The following is a 19,141-nucleotide window of genomic DNA, read 5'->3' on the forward strand; positions in this document are numbered from 1 at the left end:
CCATTTGAAGACTAGCTTGATAACTGTTATTGTAAGAGAATTCAGCTAGAGCAAGGCACTTGTCCCAGCTTGTACCATAGTGAATAATACAAGCTCAGAGCATGTCTTCAAGGATTTGGTTAACTCGCTCAGTTTGTCCATCAGTCTGGGGATGATATGTAGAACTTCGAATCAGTTTAGTTCCTAGAGCTGATTGTAATTGTTCCCAAAAACGTGCAATAAGTTGGGGCCCTCGATCAGAGATAATGGTTTTTGGAACCCCATGCAATCGAACAATTTGATCCAGATAGACTTCGGCATACTTCTTAGCAGAGTAAGTGGTATGCACAGGGAGGAAATGAGCTATTTTAGTAAGCCTATCGATAATTACCCATATGGAGTCATGTTTTTGGAAGGTGTTAGGAAGACCAACAATGAAATCCATACTAATGTCTTCCCATTTCCATGACGGAATAGGTAGTGGTTGAAGTGTACCAGAAGCTTTTAAGTGGCTAGCTTTGACTCTCTGGCAAGTATCACACTCAGATACATATTTGGCAATTTCTCTTTTCATTCTGGTCCACCAAAAATGTTGTCGTAGATCTTGATACATTTTGATGCTACCAGGATGAATAGAGAATTTGGATAGATGGGCTTCATCAAGGATTTGTCTACGCAGTGGATGATCTTTAGGTACAACAATGCGATTGTTGAACCATAGGACTCCTTGATGATCGGTGTGAAAACACTTATATTTGGCTTCTTCCAGAGATAGCTTTGATTTGATGATTTTGATACCCTCATCATGTAGTTGCGACATGATGATTCTATCTTGCAGAGTAGACTCAATGAATAGCAGATTCAGACTACCTTGAGGAATGATCTCTAGATTGAGTTTCCTCATTTGATGGCAAAGAGTGTCACGAAAGGTTGATATGGATAAGCAGTGACAATGTGCCTTGCGGCTATGTGCATCCGCAACCACATTGGCTTTGCCCGGATGGTAGTGTACCTCAAGGTCCTAGTCTTTGATCAATTCCAACCAACGCCTTTGCCTCATATTTAGGTCAGCTTGAGTGAAAATATACTTGAGGCTCTTATGGTCAGTGTAGATATTACACTTAGCACCCATAAGATGATGTCTCCAGATCTTGAGAGCATGGATAACTGAGGCTAATTCAAGATCATGTGTCGGATAGTTTTGCTCATGAGTCCGAAGTGCTCTTAATGCATAGGCAATGACCCGATTGTTTTGCATAAGGACACAACCAAGGCCAATTCCGGAAGCATCACAATAGACATCAAAAGGTTGAGTGCTATCTGGCTGAGCTAGCACTGGAGCAGTTGTTAGGAGTTTTCTCAAGGTATGGAACGCTTTATCACACTTGTCGTCCCAGCAGAATTTAACTTCTTTCTTTAATAGCTCAGTCATAGGTTTAGCTATCTTGGAAAAGTCAGGAATGAATCGGCGATAGTATCCCGCCAATCCAAGAAAACTTCAAATTTGATGGACTGAAGTTGGAGGGTTCCAGTCCATAACCTCCTGGACTTTGGTTGGATCAACTAATACGCCTTCATTAGAGATAGTGTGTCCCAAAAATTTCACACTATCCAGCCAAAATTCACACTTCGAGAATTTGGCATAAAGGTGATGATCACGTAGTCGTTGAAGGACGACACGTAAATGATTAGCATGGTCCTCTTTAGTTTTGGTGTATATCAGAATGTCATTAATAAAGACCACGACAAATTTGTCAAGTTCCGGCATAAAGACTGAATTCATGAGATACATGAAATATGCCGGTGCATTAGTAAGTCCAAAAGACGTAACCAGATATTCATATAATCCATATCTGGTGGAGAAAGCCGTCTTTGGTATGTCACAAGACTTGATTTTGATCTGATGATAACCAGAGCGCAAGTCGATCTTGGACAAGATCTTAGCTCCAGCTAATTGATCAAATAGTATGTCAATGCGGGGAAGAGGGTACTTGTTTTTGATAGTAACCGCATTGAGTGGACGATAGTCAACACATAATCTTAGGCTATTGTCTTTCTTCTTGACAAAGAGAGCAGGACAACCCCAAGGTGAGGCACTTGGGCGTATATAACCCTTATCAAGAAGATCTTGGAGTTGGATTTTCAATTCCGCTAATTCATTGGGAGGCATGCGATATGGCCTCTTTGAAATAGGAGCGGTGCCCGGTTGAAGTTCAATGACGAACTCGATGTCTCTGTCTGGTGGCATTCCAGGCAAGTCGTCTGGAAAGACATCTGGGTATTTACAGACTATAGGAATATCCTTGACTTTGATATCTGTGATAGTATAAGTGCAAGGGTGCAGATATTCTAGCTGAGGCAGATAAAGGGTGGTGATCCCATAATATGGTGAATCAATTTCGACAACTCGGGAAGAAATATCTAGCCGTACTTGATGTTTAGTCATCCAGTTTGTCCCAAGTATAACATCAATACCCTCCAAACTTAGTAAAACCAAATCAGTTTTGATCTCTTTACTACCTAACTGAATTGGCACACTTTTAATTATTTGGTTGGAAGTAATATTTCCTCCAGGGGTAGAGATCATATATGACCCTTGAGTAAAACAAGGATCAAGTCCTATCCGGGTACCACAGTTGTTACTAATAAAACTATGTGTTGCTCCTGAATCAAATAATGTAACAACTGGTTTGTGGTGAATAGAGAATATACCCGACATAACGGAAGCTCCATCCGGAAGCTCAGCAAGGGTAGTGAAATTAATCCGTCCTTGCCGGACTTGCATCATCGGTTTCTTGCCCTTGTTCTGGTTACCCTGAGTAGAACTCTGCCCTTGGTTAGGTTTCTTGGGCCGTGGACAATCTCTGATAAAATGATCCGCACTTCCGCAATTGAAACAGCAATAATTGCTGCTTCTCTGTTGCACTTGTTGAACATTTGGCCGCGGGCCAGATTGTTGTGGTTGTTGCGGAGGAACGGGAGGTCTGTACCTTCCTTGCTGTTGGGGCGGCCTAAAAACCAGTCTACCAGTTGGGGCATTCCGCTGCGGTGCTCTGAACGGTGTGTTGGGAACAACCCGATACCTCGATGATTGAGCACTCGAGGGTCCAGTAGGGTTCTTTCTCTTTTTCTCAGCATAATGCGCCACGATGCAATCTTCTTGGGTTAAGGCCATATTAACCAGCTCTCTAAAATTATTAGCCCTTACAAGATTTAGCCGTTCCTTGAGCTTGGTATTAAGGCCCCGACGGAAACGATCTTGTTTCTTGGCATCATTATCCGCATGATATCCCGCATATTGACCCAGATGATTAAAGTTCTGTGCATACTGCAGGACTGTACTGGTGCCTTGAGTAAGTGCCAAGAATTCATTCAACTTTCGCTCCAGCAATCCTTCAGGAATATAATGTGCTCTAAAGGCTGCCCGAAACTCATCCTAGGTGATAACATGCCCTGCAGACTGCATGGCGTAGAAATTATCCCACCATATCCGAGCAGCACCTCGGAGTTGCTGGGCGGCAAAGGAAGCTTTGCTGGAGTCCGCACAAGGTATTATCAATAGAGCAAACTTTGATTCAATTATATGGAGCCAAGCATTGGCATCCAAGGGTTCTTCAGCTTTACTGAAAAATGGAGGCTGGGTACTGATGAAATCCTGATAACTGGCCACGGGAGGATTGTGGTCATCACGACCTCCTCGGAACTGTTGATGTTGCTGGTTCTGTTGTGCTTATACCAGCAAGTTGAGTAGTTCAATTTGCCGAGCCATAACCTCGGCAAGGTTGGGAGGTGGTGGTGGCGGTTGTTGAGAACCGCTGGTCTGATCTGCCAGGAAACCTTCCGGGGTTCCACGCGTGGCTCCAACCATCTGAAATAAAGGAGATGTCCATCATTAACCATATAGCCTTACTCCCAATTTCAGAAGATATAACACTTAGATAAACAATGCATACATTCCATTCAATCATCTCATTTCAGAACTTAAGGATAGTGAATAAGATGATAAAACAGGAAACTTATATTACAGCACTGATTCTGATTGTTCTCCACATCACACATCCGAAAGTTCACTACGCAGGCCATCTAGGTTACAACAAATGGCACGAGGTCTAGATAAGTCACTCACTACTTAAGTTATTACACTCCCATAAGTTACATCTAGAAAGTCGACGATTTGCTAAACTAAAAATCGTCGAAATTGCCTACAGACGATTGACTGCCAGAAGAAGAGTGATAGGGACTAAGAACAGGATCTCCGTGCTCGGAGTCAATCTCTGAAACACCCTCAATCTCTTCCGGATCTTCTTCTTCTTCAGGCATTGCGGGTGCAGCAGGAAGTATCGGTTGCTGCTGCAGTTCCTCAAGGTGAGCCTGGGCATCGTCAGCTTCAAGTATCAGATCGTGGATTTGTGCCTGTAGGAATTCAATGACAGTGTCACGCTGGGTGATTATATGATCACTCTCGTTGATCTGATCTTCTCAATGAAGGATAGTCTCATCCCGTGCTGCGATGATTTCATCCTTCTGAGTCACCAGGGCTTGTAATTCCACTATTTGAGTAACTTGGCGGTCAACATTCCGATAGTGACTTTGAGCCGCACTAGTTAACTGACCCATGCTATGACGCAGCAGAATCTGGTAATGATGTTGTACATCCATAAATCTGGTAATGCTATGGACCGTTTCTTTAGCCAGATCTCCTAACATATGACCAAGATGCTCTGTCCGAAAATTCCATTCCAAATTACCAGGGTCTATGGTAGGAAATAAACCAATAGGATATGCGGCAACCTCGGTTGGATGCTGGTTGCAGAAAAGTTTGATAGCCTCCAAGGCTGCAGTTTCAATGGTATCAACCAGACGATATCCTACCACCTCAACTTCTATGGGCTGCCACTGTGAGCGGAAAGGGTGTTGAGGAATTGGCCTCTTAACCCGACTTCGAGGAACTCCCTCTTCGCGATATTCCACCCCATCGTATTGAGGAGGCTCTGTATAATGAAACAGACTTAGGGATTCCCACAAGAGACGAGGAAATCCTTCCCAATGTAAAGCATTGGTGTGGAAGTGCCCCTCATGATCCCAAAAGGCATTGGAAGGAGCAGCCATCTGCGACAACAATGCAAATGGTAAGATATATTTACCCTGCGGAGAACTCACAAGGTAAACGGATCAAGATAATGGGTTTTTGATACAGCAAGACTGGAATTTAGATGGATACTTAAGATACCCGACTAAAGATTTTTATTTACCTAAACTAAGGAAAACCAGCATGTTACCCATTTCTTAAAAAGCAACAAAATTAAGCATCCATTTTGTTGATTAAGGTATTATGCATGCACGTACTAATCGATCTCACAACCAAAAACAACTGCCGAATATCTTCGGGCTTACGTAGTTAATCTCGGTGGCATAATACATACGTCTCTCACTATTAACTAGTCGATAAGCCCTATCCGTCCTAGTTTCGTAATCATGGTTAGTGTACCTGTAGAAAACCACAATACATATATATATCCAATGAAACTTTCATGCCAGCATGTCATGAAAGCGTCCCCATTCATTACTGCTCACTATAGAAACAACATCTGTACAATTACCGCCGTACAGACAACGTTAGTATACGTTATCGAAACAACGTATTCAGGGGGTACCGCAAAATGCGGGGGTATGAACAGCGATCGCCATACCCTGCGCCGAACCATCTACTCCCAATGTAGTCAGCCACTGCTTGAGAAACAGCGTTCGGTTCGCATCACCGACAGGAAGGCCAAGCTCCCTCAGTTGGCTGAGGATCCTTACCTTCTTACCTCGCGATCGAAGGTATCGTTACAGAAAGTAAAGTTGAGTTGTACATGAATTTAAGTTTCAACAGAAAAGTAATGCTGGGAGTTAAAGTTATATATATAGATTGCAGCCACCTCTAATTCCCTTATCAACATTTCCCTAGGGCTTTACGTACTATACATAATCCTTAATGAACCCAACGTAGTTCGCAAATACTTAATTAACAAATTTTACACTATAAATTATTTTTAAGGCTAAATATATCTCTAGGGTACACTTGTTAGCTCTGATACCAGCTGTGGCAGAACCAATCTGAATTACACCGGCTCAAGTACGCGAGTCCTCTCTTGAGGGCTACCTCGTGCTTCAAACGGTATAATCCTTTGGCCTGTCGGGTAACGTCCCGATAAACCACCGAAAGCAGGATCAAACAAGGTACCTCACACGAAGGCGAGTCCAGAGATATAAATGCCATTACACTTTACATCACAGGTAGGTTTATTACAAAAGTATACAAAGCATCATTAGTTCCCAGTGAAGGGAGATTATTACAAAACAGTTTAAGTTTTAAGTCAACGCAACGGAGTTTGAAAGCATAGACACTGTACACGTCGTTATTACAGATATCATGCTAGCCCTGGCATGATATCATTCGGCGGAATCTGTGTTGGCTGGGGACGGATCCCACTCCACGGACCAACCATCAGACAAGGGGTAGGGCCATGGTGTAATGAAAGATGGTTCATCAATGAGATTACCTGAAGTAAATAGTTACAAAGCAAGATTGAGTATGCTAATACTCAGCAACACTTACCCGCTCATGGTATACTTAGCCATGTACCTAGACTTATGCAGGCTTTTCAGGTTTTGGTTAGAGTTTTCAGCTGAAAAGCAACAAAGAGTAGATCCTTAATTTCAACTTTTAGTTTTCAGAATTCTTGTTGATTAACCATTCTAGGTAAGCACCTATATCTACTCAAACATGGTAGTATCTTTAATCAAATCATCATCTTTGGCAATCACATAGTTGCTCTTGTTACTCTATGTGGCAAAGGGATTAAGCAGTCTCAATCTCCGCGAGAAACGGACAATTCCTGAATCGAATTTCAAACCTTGCAAGGGTAAACCTAACACACACGCTTGGAACACCAAAGGGTCATTCCGAAGCAACCGTTTGCCTTTCATTCCGACTCGTGGATCAGATCCACCACAAGCGACTGTAGGACCATATGCACTTCCAGAGTGCAGGACGTACGTCTGTAGCGCGACTACAAAACCCGTACTCCTGGTTGCCCAGCAACACATATTCCTACACGTCGAACCAAGTAACCAAAAGAACCAAATACATGTGGTGGGGGGTATGTCCACTCCTCGGGCCGATTGGTTACTTGGCTTACCGCTTACCATATTTCACGGCATGTGGCTAGTACTTTCAAACGCTTAACCACCGCTACCATACACTGCGGCCTTATCCAGTTCAACAACACAGACGGGGTATCATCTCAAATATGATACTCCACATAATTCCCGTCCGTCATCCTTATAGTGATAACAGTAATGTAAACAGTATAGTTCCTATATCGTGCGAGTGACAGGGAATCACCCGACTTCTACCGGTCCTATAAGCAGAGCAGCTATTCGGACTCAAGTTCTAGTGTTCAATACATCGGTTCCTGAAATTATGCAACTAAGGTTTCCAAACAACTCCTAAGAACTTAATGCATAAAGATATATATAAATAGTATAGTTTGCAGTGTAAATAAAGTAGGGGTTATGTCCGGGGCTTGCCTTCTTGCGTAGGATTGGGGGCAGTAGGGTCAAAGTTGTCCAAACTTTGGTTCGGAGCTTTAGTTAAACCTTCGATGATGTTCCCGGGGTCTTCGGCTGGTTCTACGCCTTGTTCCAGAACCACTTCGTAATCGCCGTCAGCGAGAGTAATCGAGTCTACATGATATGCAAAACTATAAGTTAAGGAATGCACATTCTTTTATGTTATTTCACAATAAAGTTGCAATCCAAGAAAAGTAGAAATTTCTTATTCTATGTATCTTTTAGTTCTGCACTGGGCAGTCATTTATTGAGTATTAACTATTTTATCTAGATACATTAAACAGCAGGGTTAATTATACTAAGTATTGAACTAATGGCATGGGATAACAGGTTGGGGTGGTTCCTAACAACTATATTAAATAGCTTTATTCATTGACTACACCAATTATTTACATGAATCTCATGTTAATGTTAAATTATGTACTTATTATAACATGTTCAATTTGTTTTAGTTGTTTTCCACCTAATCTTAGGTTGGGAATTTAGTAACAGACTACACTATTATAGAACAGTACTAGAAAATGTTTTCATGATTTCAGAGCATTTGAATTTATGATATTAATTAATTATACAAGAATTATCTTTAAGTTCAAACCTAAATTCATAACTTGAGCTACACCCTGCTACTAGTCCTAATATTTTTATCATGGATTACACATGTAAAAAGGAAGCTAGGGTATAAATTTGAGGTACAAGCATTAACAGAAGCATCTTGAATTAAAGTTTAAACATTTCATCAATATTTAACTAAGACACTCAAACTTCATAGCTACAAAGCAATACTGAATCTATAAAATTTACACAAGGCTAAGCAACAGATGCACAACCCATGTTTCAAAAATCAGCTACTGCATTATTCTAGAACTTCAGATGTAAATAGGTCACTCATTTCCTAATGTTTTACTTAATTCAAAAACTACACACATACAGTATATGATCACTAAACAAAACTTGTAAAAAATGACTTAAGGATTCAAACAGAATTTATTTGGCATTTTTCTGATTTTTCTACGATTTTCTAAACATTTTTGAACTTCACTAATTTGAAAAAGAGGGATGGACTGGAACTTTGCAGATAAGACCCTAGAAGAAATCAAAAGCTTGCAATGTGGCTCCTGGCCGGAGTCAGAGCAGGGGAAGGGATTTTGACCGTCGATTCCGGCGAAGCTCGTCGCCGGTGGCGGGGGAGAAGAGGGGGAAAAGCATGAGGGGGTAAAGGGCGACCTTCTGGAGGTCTTGGGTGGGGTCGGAGAGGTCCGTGGGGGCCTGCCCAAGGCGAGGCAGAGGCGGCGGCCGGGGAGAACGGCGCGGCGGCGCTCCGGTGTTCGAGCGTGGAAGGGGGGGTGGCCGGGAAGCTGCGCGAGGATGAGGTATAGCTGAAGACGGGGTCAGCGCAGGCGGAGCAGCCGTGGGGGAGTGGGGCGACGGTGAGCTCGAGCTCGCCGGTGTTCGGGTGGCAATGGCGGTGGCGTTCTGAGGCGTCGGAGTGGAGAAGAAAGGAAAGAACGCGAGCACTAGCTTTGCGGGGTATTCGTAGTGCTCATGCGTGCGCAAAAACGAGGACCGGGCTCTGATTTGGGGCTTGCCACGGTGATGGCTCGGTGGCGGCCGAGCGGCGGTGGCGCGCGCGTGGCGAGCTCAGGAGAAGCCAGGGAGGGAGGGGAGCAGAGGTGGGGGAGGCAGAGGGCGACGCGTGGGCACGTCCAGGAGCTGGAGGTGGAGCTTGGGTGCTGCATCGGCGGTGAGCGGCGGCAGGGGCGAAGCACTGCCGGCGGCAGGAAACAGAGCAGGGCCACGTGCGGGAGGAAGAAGAAGAGAGGGGAGAGGTCCGGGGGACTTGTTTGCGATTTCCAAAAAGTTCAAGTACCTCTTGGTAAACTAAGATTTCTCACTGCTACAAAGGTCAAATGGGAAAAGGTCAAACTCTACAACATTGTTTTAGGGCTCAAGTTCAGAAAGTCAAAGTTTACAACTCTTTAGGTTAAGTTTATGAATAAAGGTAGAATTTGAATTACTTTTGTCTTTATTCAAATAAATTTGATCAAATTTTGGGTATGTTTACAAATTTTCCTGGAATGTCATGATTACTTGTATTTTTACATATTGGTCCTTAAGTAAACCTGAATTTTACTTTCATATTTCAATCATTTCACATGTAAGCCCTTAGAGTGTTGTTTAATCACACATAGGTCCCTAGTTTCACACGAAGGTCTATTTTTCTTATATTTTAACCTATCTTTTACACTTTCTTCCCTATGGTCAATTAAATTTGACACTTAGTATTATATTTACCCAGTTACACTCAAAAGCCTATATATATTTCATAAATTACAAATATACCCCTAGTTCTCTGTACAACTTATATACACCATAGCATGCATACAACTCACTAATTCTAATGTCTATATCTCTAGTTACCTGAATGTTACACCCTAGGTGTCAAAACTATAAAATATTGGGAAGAATGTGAAATGTAAATACATTGAATTAAATAAAATTGGATGAATGTGTGAAACTTGAGTGCATATGTTAAAACAAGGACTTGTGTGCAATTAGTTCAAAATATGAGTCCTTTTGTGTAAAATGTTTAAATTACAAAGGTAACTCTTAATTTACACTAGGGGTCAAAGTGTAAAAATATTAGTCATCATTACATTACCTGAACTTGCAATTAAGTCCAAAGTTATATGAAATTTATCTAACTAAGGACAAATACTTTGGAAAGTTTGTTTTGAGTCCAAAGTTTTTAAATAAAACTCTATTCTTTGAGTTTTTGAATATGAACCCTAAATAAAAGAGGTAGGATTTGAAAAGTTCTACAACTTTCATGTTGACCATTTCTTCATTTGAGCTTTAGAGCAGTGGAGAATTCTGATTTACAGAGAAGTCCCTAGAGCTTTTGAAGTTCACAAATCAGCCCCTGGTACCCCCCCGTTCTTCTTCCTCCTCTACCTCCTCTGCCGCACGACAGCGCCGCCGCCCGTTGCCGTTGCCGTGCCGCCCGAGGCCAGTTACTGCCCCAGCGCCGCTCCACGCGTCGCCCCCGAGCTCGCCCGCGGCCCTAGCTTCTCTCTGCTGGCCCTCCTCGAGCACGCCACGATGCCCTACCGTCCGCCGAGCTGCTTTCTCTCTGCCACCGCAGGCCGCAGCTGCTCGCCGCCGCTGCCGTGTTGCCGGTGCCATCTCCTGCTCTGGTAGCTCCTATGCGTCACCTCTAGGCTGGTCACCGCCCCAGCTTTCCTTCTTTGGCTTTCCTCCGCGCGCGCCACGCCACCCAGCCTCTGCCCGAGCGTCGCCAAGCCGCCACGATGCGCCGCCGGCCGCCAGCAGCAGCTACTGCTCACCGTGCCCTCTCTTGATCATGAAGCACACCCCCAGAACGCTCCTTGACTTCTTCTACCCCCTCGTGCGACCGTTGTTGCCTTCTTCTCCCTCTGCTCGAATACTTCGCAGAACCTCCGCCGCCCGACCGAGCCGCCACCTCGCCGTTGCCGTGGCCAGCACCCGGCAGCCTATAAAACCCCCTCTTTTTTCTTACCCCGATGCTTCCTAAGCTTACTGTCGTGCTATTCCACCACTTCTTGAATGCAGAACAAGATCGCAGCCCCGGACCCGCCATTGTCACTCGTCCTTCGTCCCCGGCGAGCTTTGCTCCCCGTGGACAGCCGCCGTCAGCCTGCCCCTACTCAAATTGACCCCTGAGCAAGCTTCCTCATCATCCATTGGTGCTCCCTGAACTTACCCCGATGCCAATTCCTCACCAGATTGCTCTACCAACGCTCGCCGTCATGGTCCACCGTTCGGCTCACCGTCGACCCGCCGCTCCCGTTGTCCCCCGCTCTCGGCAAGCATACCACCTGAACCACATCACCCCGGCGCAGCTGATAGACCACGTCCCCAACCCTCTCCGATATCCAGCACGCCGGAACACCGCCGCCATCGTCGAGCTCCACCGCCGCCATCTCGGGTTGCCGTCGTTTTACCTACTCCGGCCAACACCGACCGTCACATCACCCCCAGCAAGGTTCCCACTAGTCCCCTGATCCTGCCCAGCCAGCTTCCCCTCGCCGCCGGCGAACACTGCCACCGGAATTTAGCCGGCACATCTCGGCTTCTCTTCGCAAGGACCCAATTGCTTTGATTCAATTCTTTCTAAGGTCCTGGCTGCAAGATTCCAGTCCCTCCCCTCATTTCAAAATCAGTGATCTTTAGAAATTTGTAGAAAATTCAGAAAACTATCAAACTAGTTTTGTTGAAATCCTTGAACAAAATTCTACAACTTTTGTTACTAGTGTTCAGTTTGAAACCAAATACTTTTGGGGTCATTCTAATGATTAGAAAAAGGGGTACCTTGTGTGTAACTTGTGCATTTTAGCTTACTTTTATGTGATTTTTGGTATGCAGCATGTTTAAGGTATATGTAAGATTGTGTAAAAATTTCACCTTGATTTATGCACTCTATCTTGAACTAATTTGAATTTATACAAATCAAGCTTGAATTGGTTAAAGTTCATTTAAACATGATATTAAGGTTTTCATGCCTAGATCTTTTTATCATGTAGTGTTCTGTATTTATGTAGTTCATAATAAATATTTCAAGAATTTATGGCACTGTTTTACCTAAGGTTTGAATTTAACCTTAACATTTGAACTAAATTCAAATGCTTTAGTGTTTATTTTTAGGAAATTATGAAAAATTCATAGTAAACCCCTCTGTTAGAAACAAGTTTGCCCACAAAAATTCAAAACCATAACTTTTATAGATTTTAGAATAAAAATCCATCTTGTCAATCTCATTCAATTAATCCCATGGGTTAAGATAATTGAATTGAGATACAAATAATAGGTTTAAATGCAAATTTCTTATTTTGTGACATTGTGTTCATCAAATTGTTGGATTGCAACTTTATCGTAAAGTAAAACTCTTAACTCAAGAACTATCTAAATCAAATCATTGCATATCATGTAGATTCGACTACACTTGCTGACAGAGACTACCAGTTGATCCCGAAACCAGAAGGAGATAATCCTGAAGACCCCGGGAACATTATCGGAGATATAACTGAAGCCCCGAACAAAAGTTTGGGAGATATTAACATCTCTGACCCCAGCCCCACCAACGAAGGCAAGCCCCGGTGCATAACCCAGTATTTCAAATTACTACATTATGAAATCTTATACTTATATATTATATCTTGCATTAAGTCTAGGAGTTGAAATGAAATCTTAGATGCATTGAGACTAGGAAACAATGTATTGTAGCTGAGTCCTTATCGCATAGATGCTCTGCTAATAGGACCGGTAGAAGTCGGGTGATTTCCTGTCACGCGAGATATAGGAGTTGCAATGTTTACATTCCTGCAACCATTATAAGGATAACGGACGGGGTTGTGATTATGATTCATGACCTGGGTAAGAACCCCATCTGTGTTGATGAAAATTTGATAAGGTCGCAGTGTGTGGTAGCGGTGGTTAAGCGTTTGAAAGTACTAGCCACATGCCGCGAAATATGGTAAGCGGTAAGCCTAGTAACCAATCGGCCCGGCAAGTGGACATACCTCCCACCACTCGTATTTGGTTTTTTCGGTTACTTGCTTTGACGTGTGGGAATACGTGTTGCAGGGCAACCAGGAGTACGGTCATGTAGTCGCACTACAGACGTATGTCCTGCACATTGGATGTGCGTATGGTCCTGCAGTCGCTTGTGGTGGATCTAATCCACGAGTCGGAATGAAAGGTAAACGGTTGCTTCGGAACAATCGTTGGATGTTCCAAGCGTGTGAGTTAGGTTTGCCTTGCAAGGTTGAAATTTGATTCAGGAATTGTCCATTTCTCGCGGAGATTGAGACTGCTTGATCCCTTTACCACATAGAGTAATAAGAGTAACTTAATGATGATGAAAGATGATGCTTATTGAGAAAGTTCTACCATGTTTGAGTAGCTATAGTTGCTTACTCAGAATAAATAATCAATTAGAACCTGAAAGCTAAAATTTGAAATTAAGGATCTACTCTTTGTTGCTTTTCAGCTGAAATTAGACCCAGAACCATTATAAGCCTTCATAAGTCTAGTTACATGGCTAAGTATACCATGAAACGGGTAAGCCTTGCTGAGTATTAGAGTACTCAGCCTTGCAATATGACTTTATTTTAGGTAATGTCTCTGAAGACCCTACTCTTACCATGCCATGGCCCTATGCTCTTCCCGATGGTTGGTCCGTGGAGTGGGATCCGTCCCCGGCCAACACAAGTCCCTCCGAGTGATGTTGAGCTTGGGCTTAGTTCAACATCTGTTCCGCGACATCTGGTAGTGTCGCATTTTGTCTTTCTGCTGCAGATACTCTAACTTTATACAGTTTGTATAAATTCGTACTAGCTAGGTTTTTATACTATGGATGTATACCATGTAATATTATATCCGTGATGTAAAAATGGATGGCATTTGTATCTCTGGACTCGCCTTCATGCGAGATACCTTGCTTTGATCCTGAGTTAGGTGGTTTTATCGGGACTTTACCCGACAGGCTAAGGGGTTACACCGTTTGAAGTATGCTGGAGCCCTTGAGAGAGGACTTGCGTACTTGAGCCGGTGTAATTCAGGTTGGTTTTGCCATAATTGGCAATGTCGCGGCTGGATGTCGAAGCAGATACCTCCAGCTTCTTGGGGTTGGCCAGGTGGTTATTCAAACCACCTGAGTCGTTGGTGATGTAGACCCACGAGCCAAAGGTGAACGTGGTGCCCTCATCGGGCACGACGCTGGTGAAGTTGAAAGATGCCATCGAGTTCTACGGTGGATGGTCGATGAACAGCCCTACCTGGCACGCCAGCTGTCGGTGTTTAACCTTCAAGCCCACTGAGGGATATCCCTGAGGTGGTAGATTGTAGGTGGGGTGTCGCCGAGATTAGGAACTCGAAGGTGCAAGGAACACAAGATTTAGATAGGTTCGTGCTGCCGAGAGCGTAATACCCTATGTCCTGTGTGGTGGTTTGTATTGCTTTAGATGATGTATTGTGTTTGGGTTTGGAGGGGGTTCCTGCCTACCCTTATATAGTCTGGGGGACAAGATTACATGGAAGGCCTTGCCAAATACGAGATTAGGAGTCCTACCTGAGTTCTACTCGGGTAGTTTTCTTCTGTTCCGACTAGTCCTACTCCTGTATGAGTAGTTACAATTGGTGTAGAGTGTGGGTCATGTCCCATCCCTTATCCTAGAATATGTACGCCATGTGCACAGTAGGCCTACAAAACAAATTAAGCTTGGAATTTAGGTACCCAAAAAGATTTGGGATCTTGTGGGTTAGATGGATACACTTTTGGAACCCACACACTCCTAAGAATGGCCTTCTTAGTGTATGCTCCAACATACTTGACCACTATTTTACCATTGTGGTCCATTATCACCATGTAATCCGTAGTGTAGCTTGGTGAGGCTCATGCTTAGTGACCTTAACCTTGATGGGATCTTCAACTTTCTTCTTGACTTGGGAGGGACTAGTGGTCACACCATGTGCAATATTCATCAAATCTTCAAGGTTTGCTCTTTTTGGGAACATGACACATTCCTTACCTTTAACCACCTTCTGGTCATTTACCTTTTCTCCCTTTATAATGTCCAAGCCCATCCTTTTTGTTAGGATATCTTCCATTCTTATAGCTAACCTTAGGCTTGGGCTTAACATTGTCTTCATATCCATGCTTCACTAACATGTTCATTCTTTCAAGTTGAACATACTTTGCTTGGATCAACTTCTCTAGCTTTGCCATGTTAGTAACATAAGCTTGAACATCAATCTTATAGCATTTTGAGCAACCTTCGCTTGTGGAGATATTGGAGTCAAGAGTTGCTTTAAAATTGGTTTTGGTGCTTTCCCAAAAAGCATTATAGCTAACTTCAAGACCATTGTACGTGGTTGTTAAGCATGAGAATCTTTCTTGAAGTTCACTATGAGTGGCCTTTAAGGAAGCTAGAGATTCATTAATCAAAGTATTCTCATTTGACATCCTCTCATTTGGATCATTAACTAGAGATAAATCAATAGCTAATTTTTCAACCTTTACCTTTTCTTCAGCAAGAGCTTTCTCTAAGGCAAGGTTTCTCTCCTTTTTAAGGACGAGCAAGTCTTCTTGCCTATCAAGACACTGCCTTTTTCCTTTAATTTCTCCATAAGCTTTTTAATTTCTTTAAAACCTTTCTTTCCAAATTCTTTTATCATGTAAGCTCTATGTTGTTCTTCCAAATCATTTTGTACATTATCAAATATGGAAGAAGGTTGGAAAGAAGATGTGGATGATTCTTGTACCTTGGTGTTTCTTGCCATGAGGCAAAAAGAAGTGTCATCTTCATCATCGGAGATGTTGTTGAAGAGCTTTCTTATTGCCTTGGGTATGGCTAGAGTTGTCATCCTTTGTTGATCGGAATCTTCATGACTAGACTCCCACTCTTGACCAACATAAGTATAACCCTGATATTTCTTCTTGTAGTCCTTGCTCTTCTCCTTGTATCTCTTCTCCTCCTTTTCTTTGTTCTTCAATTGTGGGAAATCGGCAATATAGTGGCCCATTTCTTTGCATTCATAGCATTTTCTTTGTGGTGACTTCTTCTTGTCATCACCACCTTTCTTGTAGTACTTCTTCTTCATGAACTTCTTGAAGTTTCTCAACACCAACGCCATATCTTCATCGGTGGAGCCCTCATCACTAGAGTCTTCCTTATTTGACTTGAGAGCTTTTGGGCTTGATTCAACCTTGTCACTTGAGCTAGCATTGAGTGCTACATTCTTGTTCACCTTGTGGCTAAGTGACTTGGCTACATCCCTTTCAACCAACTCTTGATGGAGAATTTCACCAAGAAATTGATTAGGTGTCTTGATCTTAAATTTGGGATCTCTTCTAATCATTGTTGCAAGAGTATGGTTCCTCGGTGTGAAAGCTCTAAGCAACTTCTTTATCACCTTGTAACATCCCACTCCATGCTTCCAAGAGATCTAATGTCCGACACAAGGATCATTAGTCTATCATACATTTGCCTCATGGTTTCTTCGTCATGCATGACAAAGTACTCCAACTCTCCTTGCAACAAATCCATCTTACTTTCTCTAGCTTCAACGGTTCGCTCATGAGCCTCTCTCAATGTGTCCCAAATTTTCTTGGCCACTTCAACACTGCGGAATTTGTTGAATTCTTGGGCACAAAGAGAGCTTGTGATGACCCTTACGGCTTGCGCATTTTGAAAATAGTCTTGAGCTTGTTCGGTCGTGGGTACACCATTTGTAGACGGAGTCACACCTACAACCACAACTTCCAAATAGAGGGGTGAAGCCCGTAGAGATGCATTTTCATATCATACGACCACTTGGGATAATCCATCCCATCGAAGAAAGGAGATTTTCCCAAGTGGACGGATTGAAATTGTGAAGGATGTTGAGATGAATTATAGTTATGAGAAACTTGATGTAACCCGAAGAAAGGATGCTTCTCGCTTTCTTCCTTGATTCGCTTCTTCATCAATTTCTTGGCCTTCTTCTCAATCTTGTCCTTCATCTTCTCTTTTCTCCTTCTTTTTGCTTCCAAGTCGTCACCCTCACCTTCATCACTTGAACTTGAATCTTCACCTGATATGGATCCATGGATGGAGGGTGGACGACTTGTTCGACCTGTAGGGATCACCTGATTTTCCTCAAGGCCTAGATTGGCAGTGGCTTAAGCGGCGGCAGCTTTGGTGACATCGGCGGTGCCATCCCCAACTCGAGACATCTTGTTATCCCTTAGAAGTTAAGTCTTAATCAAAAGATTAGGTTCTAATACCAATGGAAAGGATCTTAGTGATGCCTAGATTGACCAGAACTTCCGACACTAGATTGGAACTTCCGACAAAATGAAGTTCTATGCGAAATTCAAAATTAAATTCGAGATTGCAGAACTTGGTTGAATCAAAAGTTTACCACTGATGCTAGGAGACCTCTTCAAGTGTTCTTTGCAAAACACAACAACTCAAGAACGTAGATCAGAATAAAATAAATTCTAGGTCAATAAGAACTAGATAAAAGTCATAAGCACAATGAACAAGAGATTTGTTTCCTGAAGTTCACTCCCACTAAGGAAGCTATGTCTCCGTTGAGGAGCTCACAAAGTGTTGGGTTTTCCACTAACCATTTATCTCACTCAATCAACCACAAAGGAGGATTGAGTCACTTACTATGAAATTCACAAAGGATGGGTAATACAAACTTCTCGGGACGCACACACATGAGAGGACGCTCAACCGGGTGACGCCTAACCGTGTAGAAGCAAGCTTCAAGAGTAAAAAACGTGAATCGATGGATGAAGATGCCTCAAGTGATCTTAAGATGAACTTGGCTGCCTTCTCACTCAAATGCTCAAGTCTCACACCTCAATCTTGCTCTCACCCAAGCCCTATCTCAAATCAACTCAAGGATTAGCTCTTGGAGGGATCAGGGAAGTGTTTTGGAAGTTCAACGAGGTGTGTTCTTCGTGTTAGGTCAGTAGCGAATGAAGGAGGGGCTGAGGGGTTATAACTACCTGAGCCTCCAAAACTAGCCGTTAGTGTGCTGTTAAGTAATTGTCGAACTATTAAAAACACCCGTCCGAGGACACCCTGTCGGAACTATCAAGCAACTTCCGGAAGGGGTTGGAACTTCTGACCCATGGTCAGAACTTCCGACACTCATAGAAACAGTGAGAAAAACTCAGTACACAAGTGTGTGATTTGTGTCTCTCATGGGTAGTAAGCATCTCAATTAAGTACTTTGACATCTTCAAATCATCTCTTCGCATCCCTCTTAATAGTACGGTGTTTCCTATACTCAAATTCAAAATAGAGAATAAATAAATATCTTATTTTGAGCTCTATCACCACCTATCAAGTAAATTGGCGTCTTTTTACGCATATATTTTATTTTGTTGAATTTTAGCTTGTTCAGTGCATCTTAAGATGCCCAAAGCTTCAGCCTGTAGTGCACTAGCTGCTCTAATTACAGTCACAAACAGGGTCAGGCTCTCTCTGCAGCCTCAGGCTTTCAGTTCAGTTTACCTGAGAGAGCATGTGTCCCATATAGTCACACATGCTTAATTTATTTGGAGCCATCCTTTTATCCTTTTCATAGGACAGCAGGCAGGCTTGTCCCTCTTTCTTTACTGTGTTGTAGCTTGTATTCTAAATAAATTGAAAGAAGAGAGAAAGGGATGTGAATGCTGAAGATCTTTTCTGTGCCTTTTATTCAATGTGCAGATTACTTAAGCGATGCGCTGCCAATGTTATATTTCTTCAATTTCACAGGAATTTCATGTGCTGACATCACCGCCCGTCGATGAAGATGTGCTCAATACCATTCTAGATAAGATCGCGTCATTCATAATGCACCAGGTGATCATTAGGGAAGGGGAGTTCCACTGTTCCAATCCAGGGATCTCGAGTTTCTGCATGTAATGAGATGTTGCTGCTGTTTTTAATGTAACCTTGTGGGCATTAATTCTGCGATACCTCTATTTTGAATATTTACTCTGCTATGGAACCTCGTGTCCTCA

This window comes from Panicum hallii, chromosome 3 (genome assembly GCF_002211085.1).
Source record: "Panicum hallii strain FIL2 chromosome 3, PHallii_v3.1, whole genome shotgun sequence".
Taxonomy (NCBI): domain Eukaryota; kingdom Viridiplantae; phylum Streptophyta; class Magnoliopsida; order Poales; family Poaceae; genus Panicum; species Panicum hallii.